The following is a 13,933-nucleotide window of genomic DNA, read 5'->3' as shown; positions in this document are numbered from 1 at the left end:
TTCCACATGTCTTTCTTCACCTGTCTTCCCAGCCTGAGTCACATGGTCCACCATTTAAAGAATACACATTGGCCAGGCGTGGTGGCTCATGCCTGTAATCCCAGCACTTTGGGAGGCCAATGTGGGCAGATCACGAGGTCAGGGGTTTGAGACCAGTCTGGCCAACATAGTGAAACTCCATCTCTATGAAAAACACAAAAAATTAGCCAGATGTGGTAGTGTGTGCCTGTAATCCCAGCTACTCAGGAGGCTGAGGCAGGAGAATCGCTTGAACCAGGGAGGCGGAGGTTGCAGTGAGCTGAGATCTCGCCATTACACTCCAGCTGGGGAGACAGTTCCAGACTCCATCTCAAAAAAAAAAAAAAAAAAAGAATACACATTAATGCCTTGAATCATCTGACGCATTGCCTTGAATTTTGTCCAAATTCAGCCCTAGATAACACATTTTCCCCCTTTGTTTCCGATTCTGTTTCCAGACTCCTGAATGTTGCTGTTTATGTAGCAAAACTCTATGAATTTGAATTATCTACAAACTTGTACAATAGAACTACTGTTTGTAAGCACTTTGAGGAGAGAGATTGTGCTTTTATTGTTATTTCTATCACTGTGTTAGTTTGCCAAGGCTGCCATAACAAAGCACCACAAACTGAGTGGCTTAATCAACAGAATTTATTGTCTCAAAGTTTTAGGGCTAGAAGTCTGAGATCAAGGCCTCTACAGGCTTGGTTTCCTCTGAGAGTTGTGAGAGATAATCTGTTTTCTGTCTCTCTCCTAGTTTCTGGTGGTTTGTTGGCAATCCTTGATGTTCCTTGGCTAGTAGAAGCATCACCTCTATCTCTGCCTTTATGTGTGCATGCCTTTATATGGCATTCTCCTGTGTGCATGTCTCTTTGTCCAAATTTTCCCATTTCATAAGGACACCAGGGATATTGGATTAGAAGCCCACCCTACTTCAGTATGACCTCATTTTAGTGAATTACTTCTACAATGATCCTATTTCTAAATCAAATCATATTCGGAGGCACTAAGAGTTAAGGACTTTAACATAAGAATTTGAGAGGGCAAAATTCAATCCATAACAACCCCCTATGTCTGAGATCAGAACCAATGAGAGGTTGTCTTTCCTTGATCTAAACACAGCCCTCTGGAGAAGAGGCTTTAGTTTTTTAATTCAATAAATATTTCTTCAGCTCAACTGAAGAATTGTCATTTCTCTTTGGACTTGAGCCCTTTATTTGCATTAGTGTACTGTTGTCATATGTCCTATTCTAAGTAGTTTGTGTTTTAAGTACTTTCTTACCTACCTCTTTTTATTAAACTGGAGAGCATTATTTTCTACACAATGTAGCCTTGGGACACCACCATATTAGTTTCCCTAATGGGTTCTTTTGACTTACAAATGCCAGGTTTATTTTGGCTTGCACATGAAGTTTGATTGCATGCATTCATAATTGAGTTTCCCTTGTGGTTTATTAATCAGAACCATCATATCTCAAGATGATAATTAGCTGGCAAGTTGTAGCAAACATATACAAAGTTATTTATAGATATCTCCCACTTTCTCTCTGCATCTTAACATTGTCTAATAAATCATATAACTGTAAAAGTGACTGAATACCCAGACTAAATCTGTTACTTTTATTGAAAATGTGACATTATAGAGTAAGATTCTTAAGCATTTACAATGTCTATGGTTTTAATTAATCTGATGCTCTATAATTTGATTCTTTAATATTTTGAAATGACTTCACAGATATTTTTGCCATTCAGCATGGAAGGGTGTTTGGTTCCACGTTATGAATTTATGTTATACGATATCACCTCAGGAAAGATGTTGCTAAAAATACATAGATACATTTCCATTTTTCCATTTACAATTTAATTTAAACTGTAGAAAAATAAATTATCATACATTTGAACATTTTTATATCTAAGTGCCTTTATGTAAATAAGAAAAAGTGTACTTTGTAGAGAACACCCTGGGCAAACTCTTAAATAACCTGGAAAGCATGGCCTATTGGAAAGTGCAGCAGACTAGTGCCTGACAGATCAAAATTCTATCCCCATTTCTCATATTTGCTCTTTTTCATGGAGCAAATTAGACTAGTGAGTTACCCAGCAGAAGCATCCTGCCTTTTGGAAGCTAATTCTGTTCAAGTCTCTGTTGACTCGTTCATAACTTCTTCGAACTAAAAGAGCAAGACAGTAAATTCCCTTGCCTTACAGAGAGAGCGCTAAATGAACTATAAGTTGCTTTGTTAATTTTTCTCACAAGAGAAAGATCACCAAGAGAATGGTCACCAAATTTCTCCCTCAATTTGTGTTATTTTATATTTTTTTGCATTTGCTTTTGGAATTGGTCTATGACAACTCACAAAATGTTTTTGTGGTAGGTAACTATAGCCACCAAAATACTTGAGATGGCTGAGAGTTACCAACTGCCCTCATAATCTTGCTTCAAAGTATAATAAGAGCAAATCAGACCTATTCTGCCTCATATATCGACATTTATTAAACAAATAATAATAAATAAATAAATGAATATTAACAAACAAGTACAAAACCTTCATATAATTTGTTCAATAAAACCTGTGACACCCAGATTTTTTTTATAGGGGATCCTCAAACATCTTGCCTGAAAAAGCATCAAAGAAGCCAAAACAACATCCCAGGGCCAAGATTCTGTAGACTTACTGTCCAAGATGTCAGAAATCCTCAGATTCACTGCTTGAACCGTTGGTTATTATTTGGGGATCAGGATCCCTCCTTCAGATGACCAGCTAACCATAGGCTTTTGTGGATTTCTATACCCTGATTATGCAAGAGGAAGAAGTATCTCTAAAATATTTTAGCCAGTTGTCTTGAATACCACTAATTCTACCAGTGAAGGCCTACTTCTAATACCCATTATGCTGACTAAGTATCCACTAATTGGCTGGGCCTGGTGGCTAACACCTGTAATCCCAGCACTTTGGGAGGCCGAGGTGGGCAGATCGCTTGAGGTCAGGAGTTTGAGACCAGCCTGGGCAACATGGCAAAAACCCGTCTCTACTAAAAATACAAAAATTAGCTGGGCATGGTGGAGAGTGCCTGTAGTCCCAGCTCTCGGGAGGCTGAAGCAGGAGAATCACTTGAACCTGGGAGGTAAAGGTTGCAGTGAGCCAAGATGGTGCCACTGCACTCCAGCCTGTGTGACAGAGTGAGACTCTGTCTCACTAAGTCAGCCAATGAAAATCCTTTTCTAACATTCTGACATTCGTTATGCTAATTATTAAAGCTTCTGGTATTGATCCAGTATAAATCGCCAACTCCATTGTATCACTCCCTTCTAAGGTCTGGGCTTCCTTTTAGAATGTTAGTGAGTCGTCCAAGTTGTGAGATCCTGAAGGTACACTAACTGTAGGCTCTGAAGTAACTTTCAGTAAATTATAGGCATCATAGCATTATAGCAAATCTCTAAAATACTAAGATCTTTCATATGTGTCCATTATTCTATTGTTGATCTCCTCTTTTACTTTGTTTTTTTTTTTTTAATATATATACCCATGTTATCCTTTATGTTACCTTGCATTCTCATTTGGCTTCTTCTCTTTTTTCACTGTGTAGATCAGTGTATCAGTAATTATCTTGCATCTCCCAGGAAATAAGCTTTTCTTGTCATGATCTAGAATCATATTTTCTCCAAGAGTAGTCTCTAGACCACCCGTTTAGGAAAAATCTAGGGTACATTGTTAAAAATGCAGACCATGGCCAGGCACGGTGGCACTCACCTGGAGTCCTAGCTTAGGCTGAGAGGGGAGGATTGCTTGAGCTCAGGAGTTCAGGTCCAGCCTGGGCAACATAGTGATATCCCATCTTAAAAAAAAAAAAAAAAAAGAAGAAGACTTCTGAGGTTGATCTAGAAATCTGCAATTTTTAACAGACACCCCCCACCCCATGATTTTTATACACATTTAAGTTTGAAACCAAATTATATTTTGCTTGTTCCAGTCTAGTAGTAAGAACCCTATTAAACATAAATCGTTCAAGTTAGTTGTATTTAGTTATTTTTACTTGTTACATCTACTTTTCAGCACATTGTGGAACCTTCATAAATATTCAGCAACTGTAAAGGAAACTCTCAATTATTCAGGTGTGAATTAACAGCTGATGGATAATCCAGGCCCTCAGCTTCTTCTGCCTTTTCCTTAATGCATTTGCCTATTTCTGTGGAGGACAAATCACTCATCTTTTGCAACTTATTAGCAAGTTTGATGAAAGACCCAGATCAGATTCTAGGCATATTAAAATGTGGTTGGAGGATTTTCTCTTCAATAAATACCCCACCTAAAAGAATCATTTCTTCTATAGATAATGAAGACTTAGCTACAATATCCACCAACCAAACAAGGGCGTAAAAGACTGACTTGACCCATTTGCTGGGAAATAAAAGACCTCAAAATTAGCTTTTTAAGTTACAAGGCATGTTTCTAAATGTCCACATAAAGCACCATAAATATAGCTAGATTATGGAGTGATTAAACACAGGTTAAAAAAATGGCTTCCCACAAGAGTTTGAAAATAGCATTGACTGGTATCCTTAGTCAAAATTGGGAAGAAATTTGACAAAAATAGACAAAAGCAACCCTTTCTTCTCAGTTGTAGAAAATACATTTGCCCATCTCTAGTACTCAGGTCAAAAAGGACTTTGCAACTTTTTTTCTTTTATGTCTTCTGACATCTTTCTTTCCATAGAGTTTTCTCAGGTCTCCTAGGATATTATTGCCAAACCCAGGCTAACCTGTTGAATTTATGCAGTAGAACTAATGTTTTAGGACTATTCTTACTCAGTGGAAGACTCTTGCATAGCTGCAACTGTCTGGCTATGCAACACATAGGGCCCAGATCACTCACTGTCAAGTAATTATGGACAAAGCATGGGAATTCATAATGCCTTCAAACAGAAACAAAAATCTGATTTGAAAGATGTCTGATATTTTAATGAATTTTCTGCAGGCAGCATAGCACTCCACTCTAGTCTGTTTACTATCCATATAGGTCCTTTGTAAATCACCATCATCACACACACTTCTATTTATCTTTCTTTGAAACAGATATTGTGCTGGCTTCTCTAATTTTTTCACTAGACTGCTGCTATTATCTGTACAGGACACCAAGGCCTTCCACAAAGGAGAATTTCACTCATCGGATCTGGGAGCTGTGGAATGGCTAAGGACCTCCACGAACAATCATATTTAAAATATCATAGAGGATCTTCTAGAGAATCTAGATTAGCTTCTGTCAGGATCCTTGGTGGCTCCTATGTGGTGTCAAGTCAGTCACTGACCACACGTATTTTAGTGTATCTCCTAAAGTCTCAGTTATCCCTTCTGTAAAAATGTAACTGTACCCTTCATCTCACTGATGAGGTTCATGCTAAACTTGGCCAGTCTGTATCACAAATAGCTCCCTGTGAGCATAAATAACATTGGCTCAGACCACGAGATTTGAGATATAATGACAAGTTCACAAACAGTCACTTTATCCAATCATCTCCTGCTCCTCTCTCTCTTAATTCTATATTCCCAGGAAGGCTGGAGCAAGTTCATGAAGGGTGGGGGACAGTGAAGGGGAATAATGACAGATGACAAGACGTAGGACTTCTATAATCTGTTCATAAGGAAGTAGTAATTGAGATAAATTCTTATCCAGTCACTGTAATACTTTTTAATCAAGCCTGGTTGGGTCTTTTGTTTGATTGCAGAGTAGCATATGAGAGCTGTGTGTTGGAAAATATGGGTTTGTGAGAGCATATTCAATTAGATTATGCAAATAGCATAGTCCTTGATAGAAGTCAAACATAATATGCTTAATTCACATATTACCTTATTATTCTTTAATATCAAATCTCCTTGCTGTAATCTTGCTATTGTTTGCATGGAAAATGGTACTTTTTTTTTTCTTTATTTGATTATTTATTTTTTTTTTAATTTTATTATTATTATACTTTAAGTTTTAGGGTACATGTGCATGACATGCAGGTTTGTTACATATGTATACATGTGCCATGCTGGTATGCTGCACCCATTAACTCGTCATTTAGCATTAGGTATATCTCCTAATGCTATCCCTCCCCCCTCCCCCACCCCACAACAGTCCCCGGTGTGTGATGTTCCCCTTCCTGTGCCCATGTGTTCTCATTGTTCAATTCCCACCTATGAGTGAGAACATGTGGTGTTTGGTTTTTTGTCCTTGGGATAGTTTGCTGAGAATGATGGTTTCCAGCTTCATCCATGTCCCTACAAAGTACATGAACTCATCATTTTTTATGGCTGCATAGTATTCCATGGTGTATATGTGCCACATTTTCTTAATCCAGTCTATCATTGTTGGACATTTAGGTTGGTTCCAAGTCTTTGCTATTGTGAATAGTGCCGCTATAAACATATGTGTGCATGTGTCTTTATAGCAACATGATTTATAATCCTTTGGGTATATACCCAGTAATGGGATGGCTGGGTCAAATGATATTTCTAGTTCTAGATCCCTGAGGAATCACCACACTGACTTCCACAAGGGTTGAACTAGTTTACAGTCCCACCAACAGTGTAAAAGTGTTCCTATTTCTCCACTTCCTCTCCAGCACCTGTTGTTTCCTGACTTTTTAGTGATCACCATTCTAACTGGTGTGAGATGGTATCTCATTGTGGTTTTGATTTGCATTTCTCTGATGGCCAGTGATGATTAGCATTTTTTCACGTGTTTTTTGGCTGCATAAATGTCTTCTTTTGAGAAGTGTCTGTTCATATCCTTTGCCCACTTTTTGATGGGGTTGTTATTTTCTTGTAAATTTGTTGGAGTTCATTGTAGATTCTGGATATTAGCCCTTTGTCAGATGAGTAGGTTGCAAAAATTTTCTCCCATTTTGTAGGTTGCCTGTTCACTCTGATGGTAGTTTCTTTTGTTGTGCAGAAGCTCTTTAGTTTAATTAAATCCCATTTGTCAATTTTGGCTTTTGTTGCCATTGCCTTTGGTGTTTTACACATGAAGTCCTTGCCCATGCCTATGTCCTGAATGGTATTGCCTAGGTTTTCTTCTATGGTTTTTATGGTTTTAGGTCTAAAGTTTAAGTCTTTAATCCATCTTGAATTAATTTTTGTATAAGGTGTAAGGAAGGGATCCAGTTTCAGCTTTCTACATATGGCTAGCCAGTTTTCCCAGCACCATTTGTTAAATAGGGAATCCTTTCCCCATTTCTTGTTTTTGTCAGGTTTGTCAAAGATCAGATAGTTGTAGATATGCGGCATTATTTCTGAGAGCTCTGTTCTGTTCCATTGATCTATATCTCTGTTTTGGTACCAGTACCACGCTGTTTTGGTTACTGTAGCCTTGTAGTATAGTTTGAAGTCAGGTAGCATGATGCCTCCAGCTTTGTTCTTTTGGCTTAGGATTGACTTTTAAAAACCTGTGGCCTTGGATAGACTCAGGCCAAAATAATTTAATGCTCTTTGTTTGTTTGTTTGTTTGTTTTAAGTGTTGTTTGTAAGCAAGAATTGTTAAGAAACAGCTGCAGAAGTTTTGGGACAAAAGATGAAATTCCAGTATAGATTTTCAATGTCAAAAAGAAAAAAAAAAAGCAGAAATAGAAGCTATGATGTTGATCATTTTCTAGCCAAAAGGTTTAACCTACTTCTCTATGTACACTGCAAAGCTATTTAGATTCTCATTTCAGTCTGATGCCTTTGACTGCCCCACTGTGGCTGCCGAGAACCTGATTTAGGATACACTATACATTCCTGGATTGCGCAGTCCATCACTGTTCCTGAAAGGATGAGTACTTTGTGCTTTCCAGATGAAAAACAAAAAAGTTTCAAAGAATCTAGTTAAATCCTAAATAAATTTAGACCCAAAATTATGTCATTCCTTTCCTGCCCAAAGGGACTAAATTATACAAGTCTTTTTCAATTCCAATTTCAGGATCTGGTTCTTACCTATTAAATCACCCAAAGTGCTTTTACAGTGCTACCAAATAATATTCCAGCTTCTAACTCTAAAGAATGCTGCTTTCTCCTGCATATTTCTTGCCTTCATCATGATAATCCCATGCTTATCTTTCTTTTGTCTTCTCTTCGAACAGTGTTTTGTTATGACCGGTCCTTTTTCCAAACTATTATTAGTTCTGAAAAATGAGTGGTTTTGTTGGCTTTTAAGACCAAGAGTTTATTTTTACTTGTTGGTGGGGGTGGGGGGCGTTGAAGGTGGGGAGAGGAGTTAGGGGAACTTTAGGTGAAAAGGAGAATTGCACTATTAATGAACAACAGTGAAGGTCATGTGGAGTCAAAATAGCCAAATGCATGATGAAGAGTGGAAGTGTCCTGATGTATTTCTACCCTACTCTTCTTTAGTTCTAAAATAAAGGCAAAGTGGAAGGACAGAGAAGAAGGAAAGAAAAAAAGAGAGAAGGGAGAGGGAGGAATGGAGGGAAGGAGAGGAAATAATCCCTTTGAACATATTGGAATGAGTTCTTCTTAAATGCTGGTGAGATGGATTTTATTGTGACCATTTTGCATAAGTGAGTACTCACAAGATCATGTGAGAGCAGAAGTTTATTCCATGCTCTAAAAAGTTGAACTATGTATTTTTTCTTAAAATTGCCTTTGCTGAAATAGGTTTTTCATATTGAAATCTCAGTTTTGATATATTAGCACTCCAAAGTGAAAATGATCTCTAGTAGTGAGAAGGAAATGGAAACTTCACCAGGTAAAACTTCTCCATACCTCATAGTAGAAGTGTGTAGAACTGAGCCTCTTTGAAGCCAAATGCCTGTATATCTGGCCCTAAAATCCCTAGGAGGGCTGCCTATTAATAGAACTCTGTAGAGAATTCTCTTTTTAAATGAAGAAACCTCTTTAAACAATAATTATCCTTACATTACTTTCCCACCAGCAGTTTCTGTTTCCTTTCCTTGAAGTCGGAGTTGAATGTATTTGGTTTGCAAAAATTCAATTCTGAGATATTATTTTGATAACTTCTGTGTGAAAGAGTTTAAAGAAGGGAGGCATAGAGATGGGAAAGGGTAGACTAAAAAAGGAAGAAGCAGAGGCAACTGGTGTTTCTCAGGAAGGGGATGGCATGAACATTCCAGCAAATTCCTGACATAATACAGATGAGAAGAGGAAATAAAATAATTGCTTTGAGTAGATATATCCCCATTCACTTTTCACTTGTGGAAGATGAGGTGAATTCACAGTTGTTAGAATATGAACCTCCTTTGTGATTATCCAGCCAAAGGTTCAGGTTTCCTGCCAGCAGCCTAACCTGATGTGGTGGAAGAGGCCCAAAAGGGTAAGATGAGGCTATTAACTCTACTCTGAGTCATATGTAAGAGCAGATTTACTGTAATTTGAGGACAGCGAACAACCTTTCCCCAAAAGAAGCCCTCTCTATCAGGGTAAACTTTATTCCAAAGACCACTATAAAGCGGGCCATTGACCAAGTCCATCTTTGTCAGAACCTATTTGTCCAGGACTCGATGCGCTTCTGAGGGCATTGAGGAATGGAGGACTCATGCCCCAGTATGGCAGGCCAAGGCCTCCTTAGCCAGCTTTAGCCTGTCATGTATCTGAATGTCTAACAAAAACTGCCTCTTGCTTTCTCAATAATTTTTTAGTTGTAGCTACTATTAGCAGGACTATATTTTATCCTTGATTTGGATGACATAACTTCTGTAGTAGTATGGCATTAAAGGTTTTCTGGAAAACTCTTTTAAAAAGATTCCAAAGAAAAAAGATGCATTTTGTAAGATAGAGCTGTACTTAAAATGATGTATGTGCAGAATGACAGAAAGAAACCTGAAAGCTAAGCACAACACTATACCAAGAAAAATAAAAACCTAAATGATTAGGTAGTGACTCATTGCCCCAGAAATATCTATGTGAATGGTTATGGAAGCATATTAACAAGGCTGTATTTGTGTTTCCTTTTTAAGTACCTGGAATACATTCTGACCAAGTGTACATATTATCTGAATTCTACTACCCACCTAAGGATTTTAATAAGGCTACATTGGTTACACCTGCTCATTTTCTAATGCTTCATAAAACAGGCAAGAACAGTTGCAAGTACTTATTTTCAGCAATTCAGTTTTATCCACGTGAACATACATTTTTTAAAGAATATTTGGGTACTTCTTGCCATACAAAATAATTTTCCTATTTAGGAAATAGGACAATTTACCTAATTGTTTTATTAATTAATTATACCTATAGTCTGCCTTTTCAGACTAAAGGAGGTGAAAACAAATATTCTCTAGACAGTACTAGCTTCTGCTGGTTTCTGCCAGTGTTGTAGCCCTGTGACTTAGAGGAATCAGGACAATTCAATTACTGAGTTTGAATCAAGTCTTTGAAAGTACAGTACAATGGCTTCTGCTTATTGCAACCACTTTAGGAAATGGTTATTTGAGCCTAATAACTGACTGATTCAATTAAAGGAGACAGGAAAACCATTTGCTGAGGCAGGCATTGTGCTTGTTATTCACTGCTATCATCTAAAGCGCATCTCTGAAATCACAACTTTGTAAGCCAATGGCTCTACATCTTTCCCCTTCTCTGTCTATTTGGAGGCTGTGGCACAAATATCCATTTTTGACTTACTTCATCGGGAATTCTCAGCCAGGAGGTGGAGTGTGCATCTGAATTTGGGGTGAGGTTACATGAGCAATTTGAACAGTACAAGATTCTAATACATCAAGACACACAGCCTTAGGGTGATTTTTGCTCCCAAACAGATGAAAATAACATCTAAGGGGCCTATGCTTTGCAGGAAACAAACTAAGAAACAACAGTACATTATTATTCTGTTTATACCTAACAAAACATGTAGAAAGCAATTAGAGACCTGCATCAATTCTGGTTTCATGGTTAAACAAAACACGCAGAACTTGAATGATGATTTAAAGTATCAGAAACCAAACAGTGCCGGGTGCGGTAGCTCACGCCTGTAATTCCAGCACTTGGGAGGCTGAGGCGGGTGGATCACTTGAGGTCAGGAGCTCAAGACCAACCTGGCCACCATGGTGAAACCCCATGTCTACTAAAAATACAAAAAATTAGCCAGGCGGCGTGGTGGGTGTCTGTAATCCCAGCTACTCAGGAGGCTGAGGCAGGAGAATCAGTTGAGCCTGGGAGGTGGAGGTTGCCGTGAGCAGAGATCTTGACACTGCACTCCAGCCTGGGCAACAGAGTGAGACTCCACCTTAATATAAAAAAGTAAATAAATAAAAACCAAATAGAAAGTGACATCCCAAAGAATCTACATAACATAATTCTTGTTTTGGACTTTAAAAGACTAATAGCTAACTTCATCAGCCTAACTTTATAATTGCTTATATGATACATGTGGCAATAATCTTTGATCTGAAACAGTCGTTCCCCATAAACTCTGAATATATATTTATATATCTCATAAGAACAAAACTAATTTTTCCATCAGATCTTTTAATTTAACTTCAAAAATAATTACATAGATAAATTGAATCTTACATCAAAAAATAGACTATAATAGATGTCAGCCTGTAGTCTTTCAAAAAGTAAAAGAATGATTGCCTTTTGCAAATTCTAAAATGTATGCGGAGTTAAAAAAAAGTGGAGGAATTAAAAGTGACGTGATGTTTGGTATATTCTTAAGGTACAGCTAACAGCATTCCTATTGCATTGGAAGTGAGAGAAAATAGGCATGACAGAAAATTCCACGGCTTCCTGGGCAATCTGAAATGGAAGAATGCAGGGAGGAGCAGTCATAGAGGGGGAAAAAATTGCTAAATTTCGGATGTGTTAAGTTTGATGTGCCAAGTGAAAATATTGAGCAGAAAGGCTGGAGTTCAAGGAAGGGATCCACACTAGAGATATGAATTTGGGAGTCACTGACACATCAGTGATATTTAAAGCCATGAGACTGAATGATATTGCCAAGAGAATGAGGAGAGTAGTGCTGGGGCACACCAAGCTGAGAGGCTGAGAATATGAGGAGGAGGATACTGAGAAGGAATTACCAAAGAGGTAGAAAAAGAGCCAGAAATGAATGGTGTCATGGGATCCAAGTGAAGGAAGTATTTCAAAGAGGAAGGAGTTACTGAGGAAGATGGGGACTGAGAACTGACCATTTAATTTAGCAACAAGTAGGTCATTGATGTCTTTGAAGGCATAGATTTGGTGAAGTAATAGAGACAAAGGTTTAACTGGAATGGAAAAATGAGTGTATTCGCCCTGAAACTAGGAAGGATAAATAAGAATTTTGTTATGAAAGTAAGCAGAGAAATGGAGCACTGGTCACCTGAAAAATGAGATCAGTAAAACTTTCTGAAAGGCTTGTGTCCAGGGGAAGGAAAAATAGATGACACAGAAAAAGAAAGACAATCTTACTGAAATTATATCCTTAAGTAGAGAAGAGAGGCTGGAGCATAGTGCACAGTTGGAATGATTGGATTTAGATGGGAGTATAACTGTTTATCTCTAGTATTGGAAGGAAAATAGAGTCTCTGGGTCCAGATGTAGTCATACCATTTTGTTGAAAGTCTCTTCAGATAACTTTTATTTTCTCCATCATGTCGGAGATGTAATCAGCTAAAATCGAGGATGAAGAAGGAGAGGTTTGCAGTTTAGAAGAAAGGATAAGATACAGAATCATCTAGAAGAGTGGGAAAATAAGTGATCTAGGATTTTGCCGTACAATGTGGCAGCCATGAGCCACATATATCTATTGAACACTTGGAAATGTGACTTGAGCAACTGAGGAACTGATTTTTTAATTTAAGTTTAATTAATTTTGATTTTAAAATTGATACTCATTTTTCACTTTTAAAAAACTTTAGGAATGTTTGGAAAAGCTTCAGTGTGTAACTCTGGTTTTTTAATTGCAAATTTTATAAAATCTAAATACAGATCAAGCATTTTTAATGAAAATTTAATATCCAAATTGAGAAGTGCTACATGTGTAAAATACACACCAGATTAACGTTTACATTATATGTTGAAATGATAATATTTAAATATATTAAGTTAACATTGATTTTAATTTTACCTTTTTCTGTTTTTAATGTGCTTGCTAGAAAATTGACAGGATCAATGGATTCCTGGATTTGGTGGAGCTAAAGGATTATTGGGGACATCCTACTAGAATAAGAGATAAAGACAAAATGTGAGGCCAGGCATGGTGGCTCAAGCCTGCAATCCCAGCATTTTGGGAGGCCAAGGTGGGCGGATCACCTGAGGTCAGGAGTTCAAGATCAGACTAGCCAACATGGCGAAACCTTGTCTCTACTAAAAATACAAAAATTAGCCAGGCATGGTGGCAGGCACCTGTAATCCCAGCTGTTTGGGTGGTTGAGGCAGGAGATTGCATGAATCTGGGAGGTGGAGGTTGCAGTGAGCCAAGACCGTGACATTGCACTCCAGCCTGGGCAACAAGAACGAAACTCCATCTTAAAAAAAAAAGATGTGGTTGTTGGAGGGTAGGCTTCTTGAAACTGAGATTATGGAGGCAATGCAGTTTGGTAATGACAAGGCCCAGAGTATAACCATGGAAGTGAATGACTAATATAAGGCAGAAAAGAAGAGGAGTTAAAAGAACTGTAATTAAACAGGAATGTTATTACACAGATTATAATGGCAATATGAATTAAGGGGACATTAATTCGTATTAATGTTCACATTCAGGACAAGATGAAGGCAAAACCCAAAATACCTGAGGTTATTTACTCTTAGGGACTGTATTCCTGGAGGGAGGGACTGTATTCAGTTACTGGAGGGAGGGACTGTAGTCAGATGCAAAGTCTTCAAGAAATGAGGGGTGGTGACTTGGAGTATTGATAGGTGACTATAACAGAGAGGGTAGTGACTGGAAATCTGGTGCCTTGAGGTTCAAAGTAGTATGTTTTAAGATAGGATGTGGGAAA

General features: G+C 37.9%; 1 protein-coding gene across 2 annotated transcripts in view; it reads left to right on the top strand.

The window, feature by feature from the left end:
- EPHA6 (EPH receptor A6) overlaps positions 1-13,933 on the top strand; it is a 959,072-nt gene that overhangs the window by 865,492 nt on the left and 79,647 nt on the right. The gene's annotated exons all lie outside the window — the stretch shown is intronic.

Source organism: Pongo pygmaeus, chromosome 2 (genome assembly GCF_028885625.2).
Source record: "Pongo pygmaeus isolate AG05252 chromosome 2, NHGRI_mPonPyg2-v2.0_pri, whole genome shotgun sequence".
Taxonomy (NCBI): Eukaryota; Metazoa; Chordata; class Mammalia; order Primates; family Hominidae; genus Pongo; species Pongo pygmaeus.
This window is presented reverse-complemented; position numbering and strand designations above follow the sequence as displayed.